Below are 12305 nucleotides of genomic sequence, written 5' to 3' on the forward strand. Positions count from 1 at the left end.
ACACTTTCTTAAGGAACTAAAGAAGTCATTTCCTAAAGTTTCCCAACCATCTCTCTTTTTGGCAGAATGATACACATTTACCCACCTTCTGCTTTCTCGAATAGTCTCCTCTGTTTGAACCATTCCATCCAGGCCCATAGAACATCTCCTTATCACAGGTAGTTCCTTGGCATGTGGAATAAATGAGGAGGTCCTATGTTGGTTCCAAATGGAATTTTCCATCTCCGATTTAGGTAATTGTGTGCACACCACGAATTGTAGCAAGGTTTTTTTTTTTTTTTCCTCTTACTTGCCATTAAAGAACATTCCTCAGAGCTGTTCCTGCAGTTTCCAGGAATGCATTAAACTTAAGGTGAAAGTAAGTTTGCTTCAGCATTCAATACAAGGGTATCATTAGTGATCTGAGTGCTGTTGTGGGCTCTTTCCTAAGGTGCCTGTGGCTTTTCGGGCAGACTCAGATTTCAAAACCACTGCAAGAAATCCTGTGAGGTCTCATGAGAAAAGTGCTTGTGTGTTCCCTTCCCCTCGCTTTTTCTCTCCCTTCCCTGCATATATTCATAGTGCCCAGCAATGCACATCTCTCTTAGCATTTTAATTTTATGGGAGTTGGAAATAACCACTCTGAGGGTGGATGCTTGCTCAGTGAACAGTCGGATGCACCACTGCTCTTGTTCAGTGTCCTTGGATTGGGGCTCAGCTCAGGGCTCCTCCAGGGAGGGCTGTACCCCATCTGCCCTGTAACTTACCAAACGCAGTCAGCTACATCTTAGAAAAATATGTGGAAACACTTACATTAGCTATCGAACATCACTACTCCACTACAGTTGGCATCTTTATTTATTAGTTCCCTTGGTTTATAGTTTAATACCAGGTCCCTCTTTTCTGTGTACAGTACTTGCTTAATACAGAAACTGGTCACTTGTTTCTTCCCTAGAGGCGGGCTTCTTTGCCAGGCAAAGATGAAATGAAATTTGGGCGATTTTTAGACAATAAGAATCTATGTAACTGGAACATTTGTCATTTTAGTTTTCCTTACTTGATAAATCCCCAAAGGAATAGAGTTGACCCATGGTTCCCTTCTTCAACCCACCTGAAGGTTTATATATAGGGGATATGTCTTCCAGATACCAGCTCTGATCAACACTTTCGTCAAAAAAGAGTGGTCATTAAGGAACTCCTGGTACTGACACATATCACCGTAGCCCTGTCTAGCTTAGACATACCCCAAAAAGAACTTCAGGTGCTTGGACTATTTCCTCTAGGAGCCTTTAGTTTGGAATATACAGGAATATATGCTTAACTCAGTCAAATGATGCCTATGGCCAAATAAAGACTTTTTTGCCCAATAAGCAATGGTGATCTAAAACAGGTGCTGAGCCAGTGCAAGGGCTGATGGGAGTTTTGTGTAACAAGTGACTATTTGGGATGGTGTGCTAGGACAGTTTCAGTGCTTTGACAAAGCTGACTTGCACTCACTGTTTCCAGTCAGCATTATGGACCAGAACTCACACTCAAAGCCCTCCTCTGAAACAAGGTTAATGTATGCTTTATTTCTCTGCTTACACTTCCCCCTCTCAACTCTCCTCCCGTCAAGGTAATGTTAGTAACTCGAGGCTATCTGAAATACGAGTTTTGGGTGGAAGACTTAATCTGGTCTTAGCTTCAGGCTGTGTGACTTTGTTTAATTGAGAAACTTTAATGGGCCTTGAGGTCTCAAAGATTTAGTTTAATTTCCCCTTGTTTGCCCTCTAGAAGCAGTTTAAAACCTGTGCAACACCAAATTTCTGGATTGTTTTTTTTTTGCTGTTTCTTTTTGTCTGCAAACCAGCTCATTCTTTCTTGAAATATCTTGCCAAGCACAGCAAGGGAAAATCAACATATGCTAGCATTCTGGCTCTTTCCAAGCACTTTTCCAAGATGCACGGGCTCAGTAGGTACTTGGTCTGCCTTCCAGGCTAACAAGGGTGACCGTTTTACCAAATGTTTCACTACAGCAGAGCAGGGATTTACAGCTTGCTTGATCTGTTTCCTCACTACCTACTGCAAAACTGCTAAGCTCCTATCAGATATTTCATATGTGTAATGGCAGCATCTACTTCAAAACCTCAGTTTCTGTATTGTTACAAGTAATGCTAACAGCTGCAAGAATCAAATCCCCACATTTTAGGGGCATAACAAAGTAAAAGTTATTTTCGTACACAATTCTAATGCAGGTGTTCCTGGGTCCTGAAAGGCTGGCTCTCCTCCACACAGTGATGCAGGGATCCAGGCTCCTTCTGTCCCATAACTCCACTATGTCCCAGGGCCTTCAAGTCTTCATCCTCCAGCCCACAAAGGAGGGAAGGGTAGAGGCCTTTGTGGACCAGCCTTGGAAGTGGTGCTTATTACTTGTTCTCAGGCTCAACTTCACCAGAGCTCAGTGAATGGCTGCACCAACCTGTGAGGAGGATAGCGAGTGTGGTCTATGTCAGGACAGCCACTTCCCAGCACCAATAGTACACTACAAAAGGTCACACCACACATCTTGGTGGCAGAATGCTGCTTCTGCTGTTTAGGAAAAGATTACTGAGTTCTACTATGGAGGGAAAATAAATATTCGGTAACATATATATGTATATACACACATATATATATGTATGATGTGTACATATGGATACTATGTATATACATATGGTATTGATAATATATTATTAATATTATAATTAATAATAAAGTTAATAATATATATATGGAATATAACATTTTCACCAATACCCTCTAGAGATACAGTGGCTTCTCTTTGCAAGTCTGAGTTAGACAGCTTGGTCTGGGAAGAGTGAATGTCAAGGAGAAACATTAGGCACCATGAAGAAAACATGCACAACTTAGCACGTGCACACACACACACACACACACACCATACTGTAAATGAAGATCTTTTTGCGAACAACAGTATTCCACATCTTTATGATTCAAGGGCTTTCTTTTGTTTTGTTTTGTTGTGTTTGGAAATGTACAAATCATGAACTTTCATGCCCAACTCTTTATGAGTAGATGCTTTCCCCACTGCCATCCTGGTGTTGGTCTGCATGGAAGCATGCTGTGTCAGATTTTCCTCCCATGGAAAGTAGAGGTATTCTTAGGAGGGGCGTGAGGCAGATGCCTGCTCTGTACAACATCTCTCATATTCTGTGCTTTTACTTCAAAATATGGTGTTCAAAAAACCCAAATAACTTCCTTCTCAATTTTGCAAAAATGGCTCCCAAAATATTGCTTATCATGCTGGTAGTTCATTCTAATTTCCTGGCAAATTGATATGCTCAGAAATTGCAGGTGCTACCAAGTTTCTGGTTGCTTCAGGAGTTTTTACATTGTCTTAATGTAATGACAAAGTTTATCTCCAGTATGTGACTATGAATGCCCCAGCATTCACTTCCACTAATAGAAACACCACAGTTTTTACATTAATCATAAAGGGAATTGATAATTGCCTATGGGACTTTTACCTATGAGCAAAAATGTTTGACCCAATTATTCTTGCAAGGTGTGGGATGAATATATTGAATTATGATACATACATCATTGGTGGATTTTAGGGAAGAGAGGAACTATCCCAAGGGAATAAGCCATGAGTGAGCAAGTGTTAAAAAATTTAAGAACTGATAATACCGTCATTACATCACCTGTCACAGCTCAGAAGTTTAATCCAATTCAAAGCAGGAGATGAAAAGGTAAACCTGTATGTTCAGTAACATTAAGCACCTGTCATTCAAATCCCAGGATCCAGATGGATTTGTAGAAAAGCAACAGACTCCTTCAGTAAGGAGCTGAAACCTGCAATCCCGGCTGGCAACTGGCTTTCCAGGAGGTTAAACGGAAGCTAATGCAAGTGCCTCTGTGCACTTAGGCTTTGCAAAAAGATAAGCTACCAGTCTTACTTCAAAAGGCATCAATGATGTTCTCTTAAAGTTGAAGTTTAAGATTCTATTTAGAGTTGATAAGGTTGAGCAAGGAACTTAAGAGGGGTTGGCCAGATTTAATTCTAAAGCTAAGTCCCTTTTCACACATGTAACTACTCAAAGGCTGAGGGGTTTTTGCTTGTTTGTTTGCAATGAATTAGAGTAGAAGGCATTTAGAATGTTGAGGAAAGATCATTTTGGTATAAGTCAGGAATACTGCTTCTACCACAAAGTACAAATCCCTCAAATTTTATATTCATTTATAAAATGAAGAATTAAACTGAATATTAAAAAAAAACAGGAGTTCCCCCTGGATCCTTTAACCCACTGTGCCGGGCCAGGGGCCAAACCTGCATTCTGGCACTGAAGAGATGCCACCATTGCTGCAGCTATGGCGTAGTTCACAGCTGTGGCTTATCCCACCATGAACTGGGAGCACCAGCTTCCACAGGACAGCTGAAACAACAACAAAAACAAAAAACAAACAACAAAAAAAAACCATAGCTAGCATATCATAATGTTAAAACTCATACCTTGATTATGTATATGTCTCATTTTATCTTTCTCTTCAATACTGGCTCTATTCTCATTTTCCCAAACTTAACACCTCAGTTATCTACTAGGGTAGGGAGAATTAAGGTACCCCCCAGATTCTCACCCTCTGGTGCGCATGCCCATATAACCCTCGTCAAGGGAGGGCAGGGCCTGTGAATACCATGAGATCATCTATCACTGCCTCTTGGTTAAGTTATGCTATATGGCAGTGTGATTACATTGCATTATAAAGTTTCCATCATAGCAAACTGGGGAGAAATAGAGCCAGACAGATGTGTCCCTGTTGGGCTGGAAGAAAGCAAATGGCACTATTGTGAGCAGCCTGTGAGGACCTTGTGCTGAAGATTTCCAGTCAGCCTCTAGGAGATGGGAGTGCAGCCAGCTGACAGGTAGCAAGGACACATGTCCCTCTGCCCTACAGCATAGGAAGAGCCTTCTACTCAGCCCATGAGCTGGAGGAGAACTTGGAGCTCAGGTGATGTCACAATCCATGGGATCATATCACCATGCTTTCAGCCTGGGCAGACCTTGAGCAGAGGACTCAGGGGCTTCTGACCCATGAAGATGGTGGGATAATGGATTTTTATGGTTTTAAACTGCTACATCTGTGATAATTTATTATTCAGCAAAAGAAAACCAATATAACTATATGCAACATTTCAAATGCATATTCAATCCTTCTATTCTTTCATTTTATATCCATTCATTCTGACAAAGGTAACTGCAATATAACAAATGGTGAGCTAGGTACCAGTGATCGGATGCAGTTTCTGGCCTTGAAGTGTTATAGACTTCAGAGAACAGGTATAGAAATAAAATCTGTTAAGAATGGATTGCATGTGCTCTAAGAATAGCTAGCTCATACCTAGTGCAGCCAGGGCACCAAGAGAGAGTCAATAAGTCTACTTCTGAGATGGAGGACATACAAGGAAAGATTCTATTATAAAATGCAACTTGAGTAGATGGTTAGAGAGCAGTAGGTGTTCTCCAGTGGAAAGGGAAGAGAAGGGTGTTCTGAATGGGGAAGCTATGTGACTAATCACAGAGCTGTTTTTCCAGGCACTTGCAGTAGGTAAGTGGGTAACAAGGCTAGGGCTGTAGCGAAGGAGGCAGGAAGGAAGATGATTGCAGAGAGGTGTCTGAAGAGGAAGCCCTATCTTAGAGATGTGCTACTCCAAATGTGGGCCAAGGGGTTGCAGCGCAGACATTCCCTGGGAACTTGTTAGAAGTGCAGACTCTCAGCCACCTCACCTGTACCAAATCGGAATCTATATTTTAACCACAACTTCTGGTGACTCATAGCCACTGTCATGTTTTAGGGCATAATGATGCTGGTGACTTTGATTATCCTTTAGGTAAAGAGTGGATCTTGACATGTCTTAAGGCAGTTAGATCTAGAGCATTGGAAGAAGGACCACCTGGAGGTGAATAATACAGAAAGAAGAGACACCAGTTAGAACATGTTCTTCTTCCTCCTTTTCCTCCTCCTCCTCTTCTTCTCAGCATCACCTGTGGCATGTGGAAATTTCCAGGCTAAGGGTCAAATTGTGCTGCAGCTGCCAGGCTATGCCACAGCCATAGCAACATGGGATCTAAGGTGAATCTATTACCTACATAACTTGCAGCAACTACAGATCCTTAACCCAGAGATCAGGGCCAGGGATCAAACTCGTATCCTCATAGACACTGTGTTGCGTTCTTAACCTGCGAGTCACAATGGAACTCCAGAATATTATTCTTAGAGTCCAGCAAACTAAAACAGCAAGAGCAGGGGGCATAGAAAGCAGTGGAGAAATAAGATAGATTATAAGGAGGCAGATTATGTAGAATTTGAATAAACTAATGAGCTAACTGAGAGACCCCGGGTTGTTTAAAAACAGGAGTCTGGTTAATGCGACTATGTGGATAGTCATTTTCAAATGTCAGAAAGCTGGGTTTGAGATGACTGTGGGAATGAGGTGACAATATCTTGTTAGAAGGGGACACATGCGCCTGAGGTCACTAGGAACATCTGGGTTGTGAATTTGGTTGACAAGGACTTAGAAGATACATTCGAAGTCGCAAGAGTGAGTGAATGCTTCCAAGCTAATATTTCCTGGTCAATGTTCTCTTCTAAAATTTGCAAAACTTCTAGACTCAAAGTTTCCACCAGTTCTTGATTTCTGCCCTTTCACCTTATTAGAAGAATACTTATGAAAACACTGGCATATACCCAATATTAAAAGATTTGAAATGGGAGTTCCCATCATGGCTCAGCGGTTAACGAATCTGACTAGCATACATGAGGGCACATGTTCTATCCCTGGCCTTGCTCAGTGGTTAAGGATCTGGCACTGCCTTGAGCTGTGCCACAGGCTGCAGACTCAGCTCAGATCCTGCGTTGCTATGGCTATGGTGTAGGCCAGCAGCTATAGCTCAGATTCAACTCCTAGCCTGGGAACCTCCATATGCTGCAGTGCAGCCCTAAAAAGCAAAAAAAAAAAAAAAAAAAAAAAGACTTGAAATGGGATGAGCACATCCAGAAGTACTTTAGATTCTGATGTGAGAGGACTTTGACTTCTTTGAAGTGGGAGGTGATGCTGGCCCAGAGGAAAATCCACCTACCGATCAATTTCCATATACTTTCTCGTTCACGGATAAGTGCAAAGAAATAAGTAATAACCATAAGAGATCTGTTAAAAGACTTGGCAGAACCTTTGTTGTAATTACAAGATGAATATCATTATACCCAAGATGTAAGGGAGGAAATACAATGTTTAAAATAGTTACGCTACTTAGAGAGTAACTTATATATAATTTCCATAAAGCCAAAAAAAAATTCTATGAAAAGAGTGAAAAAATAGAAGATGATGTAATAGCAGATTGAGTTAAAAAGAGTGTTCTATTATATCAAGAAATATTTAAGGAAACCAAAATTCAAGAGGAGGATAAGATAGAAATAGCTATCTAAAACTTAATCAGTGATGCAGAAAACACATTTGAGATTTTTTCAAAATTAAAAGATGAAGAAAAAATGAAATTAGAGAGAAAAACCATTCCCACCTAAAGAGAATTTGTGTCCTCTGAGAACACAGCAGAGAATAACCCACATAAAATAATTAAACATTTCCTAAGATGCAATAAACACTGTTTAAGTCAGGGAGCCCCTCCTGGCTCAGCAGAAGCAAATCTGACTAGCATCCATGAGGAAGCAGGTTCAATCCCTGGCCTTGCTCAGTGGGGTAAGGAGCCGGCATTGCTGTGGCTGTGGTGTAGGCCGGCGGCTATAGCCAATTGGACCCCTAGCCTGGGAACCTCCATATGCCGTGGGTGTGGCCCTAAAAAGACAAAAGACAAAAAAAACTTTAAAATTTATTTTAATTTTTTTTGTTTTTTATTGAACTACCATTGATTTACAATGTTTCTTCAATTTCTGTGGTATAGAAAATTGACCCAATAAACACTGTAATTTACAGAAAGAAAATATTTAGCAAACACCAGGTAAAATAAATGAAAAAAAAAAGAGCCTAGGGATCTGTATGAACCTAGTTTAAATATAATGTTATATATTAATTTATAATTGTTAAATACTTGGCACCACAGCAAATGCTAAATATGATGCTGTTGAATTAGTAAAATATTGAAACAACCCACAAACATCAAAAAGTTAATAGTGGGGCTTCCAGAATTTTGCTTTTGGCCATAAAAGGGTAATTGGTACTAGAATTCCTTCCTGCTACAAAAAAGCTAGAAAATGGAATGTAATGTATTAATCAATGTTTTGCAGACATTAGACAACAATCACTGAAAACCATGATCCCTGAAAACATGAAAGCAGATGAGGTGAACCCTATGGTCTACTTGAATTTTAGCCTGGAAGCATTTTCTGGAAGCACATTAGTCTTTCTGAGTTGAATAGAGATCAGTGTTCAGGGAGGTTGAGGGGACTGGGAGGAGGGAGGTGCATGGAGAAAGCTGCAGAAATCAATGGAGGGGTCCTATGATTTGGTTGGTGAACACGAAGGGGCTCATGCATAGTGAACTTGCACACAGGCAGGAAAAGCACTATCAGGGATTTCTCAGTTGCCTAAGTCCTGGCATCCAAAAAGGGCTGGGAGATACTCAAGCGCTGATCAGCTAGCATGGAGAAATACTATAAGACATGAGTTGGGGGTAGGAGGTGTTCAGCTAAACAACAGAAGGATCACAATGCAGAAAATAAATAAAACACCAATATTTTAATTTATTTAAAGAAATAAAATCTCTAAGTTTTATTTCTTTAAATAAATATTTATTCTTTAAGAAGATCAGTAAGCTTGATAAGCCCCAAGAAGACTGATCAATAAAATATAGAAAAGACAAAAATTACCAAAAGAGAGAAGAAAAGGGGGCATTATTGCAACTTTTACAGGCAGCAAATGGATAAGGGTATATAATAAAAACTGCATGGTAATAAATTTGACAACCTAGAAGAAATTTTAAAAATCCTTGAAAGACAAAAGTTATTTATATATATAAAATTATATATATGATATATAATTTTTGTGTGTGTGCTTTTTAGGGCCGCACCTGCAGCATATGGAGGTTCCCTGGCTAGGGGTCCAGTTGGGCTACAGTTGCTGGCCTACACCACAGCCACAGCAATGCAGGATCCGAGCCGAGTCTGCAACCTACACCACAGCTCACAGCAACACAGGATCTTTACCCACTGAGCAAGGCCAGGGATTGAACCCACAACCTCATGGTTCCTAGTTGGATTTGTTTCTGCTGCCCACAACAGGAACTCCTATAATATATAATATTAAATATAAACAAACATTTATATATAAATAACTTTCGTCTTTCAAGAATTTATATGTATATAAAACTATAATATAGTATATAAATTAAGTGCATAGTTTAAAATTGTCCCACAAATAAAACTCAGGCAATTGCTTCCCTGTTTAATTATATCAAATAGTTAAGGAAGAAATAACTCCAAACCTTTAAAAACAATTTTAGGAAATAGAGAAGTAAAAAACACTTCTCAATTAATTTTATGAGGCCAGCATTAAGCTGATATCAGAACCAAAGAAATGACAAGATTAAAAAAAAACTGTAAACCAAACTCGTGTATAATCATAGACACAAAAATCCTTGACAACATATTAACAATTGAATCCAGAAATATATAAAGTGATAATTCATGGTTTAACATTTGAAAAATCAATCAATATGCATAAAAAATAAAGTGGGCTTTCCTTTGTTTTTGTTTTTGTTTGTAATTACTAATTCAACTTGCTTGCTCTTTACTGTTCTGTCCAGATTTCCAATCCTTCATGATTCACACTTGGAAAGTTGTGTGTGTTTAGGAATTTATCCATTTCTTCTAAGTTGTTCAATTTGTTGTCATATAATTGTTCCCAGCAGTCTCATCATTTCTTTTTGTAGTTCTATGGTATCAGTTATGGTTTTTTTTTAATTTATTGGAGTATAGTTGACTTACAATATTGTATTAGTTTCAGGTGTACAACAAAGTGAATCAGTCGTATGTATAAATATATCCATTCTTTCTTCCCATATAGCTTATTACAAACTATTGAGTAGATTTTATTGTGCTCTGCAGAGGTTCTCATTAATCATCTATTTTATACAGTAGTGTGTATATATTGTTCCCACCCTCCCAATTCCTCCCCCTCCCAACAATTTCCACAAACACAGAAAGGTGATGCCTTTTATTTTTAATTTAATTTATTTGAGTCCTACTCCTCATGCTCTCTCTCTCTCTCTCTCTCTAAGTCTAGCTACTAAAGCTTTTTAATTTGACTTAAATCTAGTTTATTGATTATACCCCATGTAAGTGTGACTACTCCTGGTCTTTTTTGGTTTTCATTAATGTAGAATCTTTTTCTTCCCTTCACTTTGTGCGTAAGAAGTTAGCAAGATTGAATAACACAGGATCAATATACAGAAACCAAGTTTATTTCTGTTCTCTAACTAATTGGAAAAATTCTATTAAGAGATCCCATTTATAGTAGCATCAGAATAAAATCATGAAATATTTAGATGTGGATTTTTAAAATTATGTATTTTTACATCCATATGCTTGTTGACTTGAAACTACAAAACATTGCTGAGGGAAATTACAGAAAATCTTAATAAAAGATAAGATGTATCATACCCATGGATTGGAAGGCAGCACGCTTAAAATGTCAATACTTCCCCAATTTTATCATATATAATATAACAAAATTTCAATCAAAATCTCTTTTTTTTTATTGAAATTGATAGGCTCGTTTGGAATAGCCATATATACATAGTCAATGGATATTTTAACAAGGGTGCCATGAAAATTAATTAGGGAGAAAAGATTGCCTTTTCAATTTCCAAAAAAAAAAAAAAAAAAAAAAAACCCACCAACAACTGGATATAAATACGGAAAGAAAATCCATCCTTACCTCATACCTTGCATAAAAGTCAACTCAAAATGGACCACATATGGTGTTGCTGTCATGGCTCAGTGGTTAATGAACCCAACTAGTATCCATGAGGAAGCGGGTTTGATCCCTGGCCTTGCTCAGTGGGTTGAGGATCTGGTGTTGCCATGGGCTATGGTGTAGGTCACAGACATGGCTCAGATCCTGTGTTGCTGTGGCTGTGGTGTAGGCCGGTAGCTACAGCTCCAATTGAACCCCTAGCCTGGGAATCTCCATATGCCGTGGGTGCAACCCTAAAGAGACAAAAAAAAAAAAAAAAAAAAAAAAAAAAAAGGACCACATATCTAAAGGTAAAAATGAAGACTATAAAATTTCTAGAAAAAAGTTGGAGGAAATTTTCCTGACCTTGGGCTAGGTAAATAGTCCTTAGCTCTGACACATAAAGTGCAAACCAAAAGATAAAACTAATAAATTGAACTTGATGAAAATTATAATATTTTACTCTTAACAACGTATAAAAAGCAAGGCAAGCCACGAAATGGAAGAAAATATTCTCAGTGCATGTATCTCACAAATTACTTATATCTATATTTTATAAATCAGTCTTACAACTTATTAGTAAGTGGTCAAATAACATTTTTTTAATGATCAATGTTTAAAAAACTTTCACAAAGGAAGATTTATGCAATGTCAATAATCAAATGGAAAGATGCTCAACATCAGTCAAATGCAAATTAAAGCAATGAGTATCACTTCCCACCTTCTTACATGGATAAAATTTACAAGACTATAAAAGAAAGTGTTAATAGCATGTAGGAACAAGCAAAACTATCACATATTGCTGGTAGGAAAGTAAAACTGTACTATCGCCTTAGAAAACAATTTGGTAGTTTCTGATAAAAATAAACATACACGTAATACATAATCTATCAATCCCTAAGTATTTACCTAAGATAAATGAAAAGTTATCCACACAAAGATTTGTACTCAAATGTTCGTAGCAGTTTCATTCATAATAGCCCCAAACTGGTAATATTCTAAATATCCATCAAAAAGTGAATGGAGGGGAGTTCCCGTCGTGGCGCAGTGGTTAACGAATCCGACTAGGAACCATGAGGTTGCGGGTTCGGTCCCTGCCCTTGCTCAGTGGGTTAACGATCCGGCGTGGCCGTGAGCTGTGGTGTAGGTTGCAGACGCGGCTCGGATCCCGAGTTGCTGTGGCTCTGGCGTAGGCCAGTGGCTACAGCTCCGACTAGACCCCTAGCCTGGGAACCTCCATATGCCACGGGAGCGGCCCAAGAAATAGCAACAACAACAACAACAACAAAAAAGACAAAAGACAAAAAAAAAAAAAAAAGTGAATGGATAAAATTTGTATTTTCCATAAATAGGTATTATATTAAGTACTGAAATACTG

General features: G+C 38.7%; 1 protein-coding gene and 1 long non-coding RNA gene across 6 annotated transcripts in view; one reads left to right on the plus strand and one right to left on the minus strand.

Moving 5' to 3' along the window:
* The window catches only part of NTM (neurotrimin), a 1001303-nt gene that overhangs the window by 412783 nt on the left and 576215 nt on the right, over window positions 1-12305 (plus strand). The gene's annotated exons all lie outside the window — the stretch shown is intronic.
* On the minus strand, window positions 822-4953 carry LOC146399936 (uncharacterized). 2 transcript variants are annotated; one of them, XR_014815592.1, is made up of 3 exons: window positions 4826-4930; window positions 4289-4394; window positions 822-2437 (listed from the first exon to the last, which is right to left on the minus strand). It is a non-coding gene; the product is annotated as an uncharacterized LOC146399936 (long non-coding RNA). The 2 variants fall into 2 exon arrangements; XR_014815591.1 differs by lacking the exon at window positions 4289-4394 and having other exon boundaries at window positions 4472-4953.

This window comes from Sus scrofa, chromosome 9 (genome assembly GCF_054392235.1).
Source record: "Sus scrofa isolate SSC_HxYL_T2T_F1_AM1 chromosome 9, Sscrofa_HxYL_maternal_Yorkshire_Landrace_v2.0, whole genome shotgun sequence".
In the NCBI taxonomy this organism is placed as follows: domain Eukaryota; kingdom Metazoa; phylum Chordata; class Mammalia; order Artiodactyla; family Suidae; genus Sus; species Sus scrofa.